General features: G+C 35.4%; 1 long non-coding RNA gene across 1 annotated transcript; it reads right to left on the bottom strand.

Moving 5' to 3' along the window:
- On the bottom strand, positions 1-719 carry LOC116731044 (uncharacterized). Its single transcript, XR_004341500.1, has 2 exons — positions 624-719; positions 1-111 (listed from the first exon to the last, which is right to left on the bottom strand). It is a non-coding gene; the product is annotated as an uncharacterized LOC116731044 (long non-coding RNA).
- Between the last annotated feature and the right edge of the window lie 3,300 nt (positions 720-4,019).

Below are 4,019 nucleotides of genomic sequence, written 5' to 3'. Positions count from 1 at the left end.
CAGCCGAGGAGGAGCTTAAGAGAGATTCAGCAGCTGAGATTCATCAGTGCAGTGAATCCGTCTCTCCTTAAAGACATTCCCCACTTCTTCCTCACATGGTCTTTATGAAACCTTCAAAACAAAAACAGGAGCTATTTTACTTTAGACAGAGTGAAAGAATTTCATATAAATAAGAGTCTTTCCCACCTTGTGTGGAATAATCTAAATCAATGCTAGGGAAAGAGATCCAAAAAGTGGTGAAATCAACCTTTATTGAAGTTTAACTAATTAGAAAAAGGTTTCACAAATCCCTAACATGGTTCTGAATATTCTGCTGTTAGAGCAGAATAATCCAGCTCAGGTCTGAAGAGTCCAGGTGTTGTAGTTTTTAAACTAGAATCGAATAAGATGCAGAAAGCTAGTGAAAAATTAGGTGGAATAACCCTTTAGCCATTTCCCGAATCGGAAACCAAATTCAGCTTCGTGTATATGAGCCATTTTCACAGCGTAATTCTGATGTCTGCGTTCATTTACCGGTTAACAAAACATTTATACGGGAAAAGAACATTTACTAAAAGGATCCTGATAAAGAAGGTTTCAGATATTTATACTTCGACCTGCATCCAAACGCTGGTGGTTCCTACCTATTCGGTGTAAGATTATCTGGGGCCTCCGGGAGAAATCCAGCAGTCTGCGATGATCATCCATCTCTTCCTCCGACTTGACGATGATTTCTTTAAACTCTGTGAATGTTTCTTCAGCAGCAGTTAACGGCTCGTTGATAAACTCGTTTAGAGAAACAGTCGAACATTCAACCAAACAGACCATGCGCCATTTTCTTTGTCTTCTTTGTCTTCTTCTTCTTCTTCTTTAGATTTTAAGGGCAGCTTGCATCCAATTATGTTGCACTACTGCCCTCTATTGCCTCCTACCATCTACTCCTCAAAGACTCTTAAAAATCCCAGTGTTTTTTAAAAAACGAAAAATCTTTTTCCCCTCAATACTATTCAGCTGATCGATCACCTTGTCAAATTTCAATTCCCTACTAACACCTAGTTCTGTTTTTAATAATGTTCTTTGACTTGCGTATTTCCTACATTTAATCAAAACATGTTCCACTGTTTCTACTTCATCACACCATCTACATAAACCAGTAAGGTGTTTCCCCATCTTAAAAAGAGTTCCGTTTAGGAAACTATGCCCAGTTCTTATTCTATTTATAATTATCTCTTCCCTCCTGTTTAATCCTCTGATCCTTTCTACATCGACTGTATTTTGTATTCTAAATAAATGTCTTCCATTTATTTCATTTACTCACCTAACTTCCCATATCTTCTTGCTTTCTTTCCAAATTATACTTTTGCCTTCAGATTTAGATAACTTTATTTGCATATCAATATCATCTTTTTTAATTGTCTCCTTCGCCAGCCTGTCCGCTCTTTCATTCCCCATAATACCTACATGAGCAGGAGTCCAGAATAATACAACATTTTTATTTTGTTCACATATCCTATGATGAACCGCCATAATCTCATATAAAATATTTTGATGATTTTTTGTACGTCCCTTTCCGATACTCGTCAATGCAGATAGAGAGTCACTACAAACTATTATTTTATTCCTATCAGTTTCCTCCACCCATTCTAAAGCTACTAAAATAGCACCTAGTTCTACCGCGAATACACTCAAATAATCAGATGTTCTTTTTGAAATACTAATCTTTAATTCAGGAATCACTACGGCTATACTGGTTGCTTCACTTTTAGGGTCTTTCGACCCATCCGTATAAATTTGCAAATATTCATTATATTTATTCTGCATTTGATTATAAAATTCTTGGCAAGTATCTAATGTGTTCCTTTTCCTAATATTTGTTAGTGTTCTGTCTACATTAATATATTTCCAAGTCCATGTCGGTCTCAAAGGCCACAATACAGTTGGACTAAATTCCTTATAATATACATTAAACATTTTCGCTCTATCATCCCCAACCCACCCAAAGCTATCAATTTGTTTCTTTCCTCTTTCCCAACACTCTCCTAATAATTTCTTAACCGGGTGATCTGCATTATGTCCTTTTAAACTTATCCAATAATTGACCATTAGCTGCTGTCTTCTAATGCATAATGGCATTTCTCCTGACTCTACTTGTAATGCACATATTGGTGTTGATTTAACTGCCCCTAAACATATTCTCAGTGCTCTGGCTTGAATAACATCTAACTTTTTTAACCTAGTTTTAGCTGCTGATCCATACACCACACTCCCATAATCTATTCTTGATCTAATTAGAGACACATATATATTTTTAAGGGAATCGAAATTCGCACCCCATGTCAACCCAGCTAAACACCTCATAATGTTTAGAACCTTTTTATTCTTCTCCATAATATGTTCTATATGATTTCCCCAAGTTAGTTTCTTATCAAAAACTACTCCCAAAAAACGAAACCAATCAACCCTTTCTAACTCTGTCCCATATAAACACAACTTTTTTTCAACCCCTATTTTTTTATTTGTGAAAAACATTACTTTTGTCTTTTCAAAATTTAAAGCCCCACTTTACTCCCCACTTACCCACTTTATCTATACCTTCCTGTATTTTAACAATAAGATGGTCCACATTTCTTCCCCTTTTCCATAATGCTCCATCATCAGCAAAAAGTGACTTACCAAAACCGATGGATAATTCTTTAAAAATGTCGTTGATCATAACTGAAAATAATGTTGGACTTACCACACTTCCTAGAGGTGTTCCATTTTCTATTTTACATAATTTCGAAAACTGACATCCTATTTTTACTTGAATATTTCTATCCCGTAAAAAATCCCATAACCACTTATCTTTAAAGCCTGAGGGAAGACTCCAGAGGAGAGTGACATTAATTTTTTGTAAAAGATCAGGAGCAAAAACATAAAAGACCTTTAGGAATAAACTTGTGGGTATAAAGTCAAGGGAACAGATGGATGACTTTAATCAGTTTCATGAGAAAGGTTTGTTATTTATTTAACACCTGTGTGGGGCATGGGCATTATTCTTTTCAATGTATGTCTATTTAACACATATTTTACACATTTGTGGTAAGAAAAAAGAGTAATCCATTGTATTTTCATTAATATGTTTTATACTAATCACATGATCCATATCAAGTAACTGTTAGTTTAAAAAAATCCAGCTAATTACAGAATTAGGCTCTAAATCTTGCCTCGTTTTTTCAGTCATTGAACGATTTTGCCTGCCACCTGAAGGCAAAGTTACATACAAACAGGTACTGAAGTTGACGAAGAAATATTCAGTGACCTCCTTAGACAAGGCAATGTGGTACTGACAGTTTTCTGCTATGATGGTGAGATGCCAAAGCAAATTAAATCAACTGTTATACAGATTTTACCAAAGAATGTCACTGATGTCTATTGTCTCTTTCTTCAGAGTTCTCAGAATGGTCATCTGCTTCTGAGTCTGACTCGAGCTTCGACTCAAATGCATCAACATCAACAATACTAATGGATGAGATACCACGCAAGAAGCAAAAACCTGAGAATCCTAATAACTCAATGTCTGCTAAGAATGTAACAATATTTTTTGTCTGCTAACACATCTAGTAAGTACCTAGATATATCTGAAGATAGTTGACTGTTCAGAGTACTCATAAAGTTCTGATATTATATTTGAAAACTTTTATAAATTTGTCCTCAGGCTATGACCAAGAAACGGCCTCGCTGTTACTTCTCTTACATCTCCTTCCACCGCAACCAGGAGGACAGAAGTCTCCAAAAATCAGTGCAAGTGATGCAGTTGAGAGACTTGTTGTCTTTCATAAGGTAATTGAAATTTAAAATATGCAAAATTATCTGTCTATTTCCTTTTATAGACATGCATAAATACAGATGTTTGAATGACAGCTTTGAAGATGTCTGGGCATACTTACATTTATTTTCGATGTAACGTGTATCGTAAAGCTGTATGTTTTGTTTCTTATGTTTGGTGTATATCTTTTTAATTTTAGTCATGCTGCAGTTTAGAGGAGCATCTCCGGGGT

Source organism: Xiphophorus hellerii, chromosome 13 (assembly GCF_003331165.1).
Source record: "Xiphophorus hellerii strain 12219 chromosome 13, Xiphophorus_hellerii-4.1, whole genome shotgun sequence".
Classification (NCBI taxonomy): Eukaryota; Metazoa; Chordata; class Actinopteri; order Cyprinodontiformes; family Poeciliidae; genus Xiphophorus; species Xiphophorus hellerii.
Note: the sequence above shows the minus strand (reverse complement) of the source record. Positions and strands in the feature narration are given on the sequence as shown.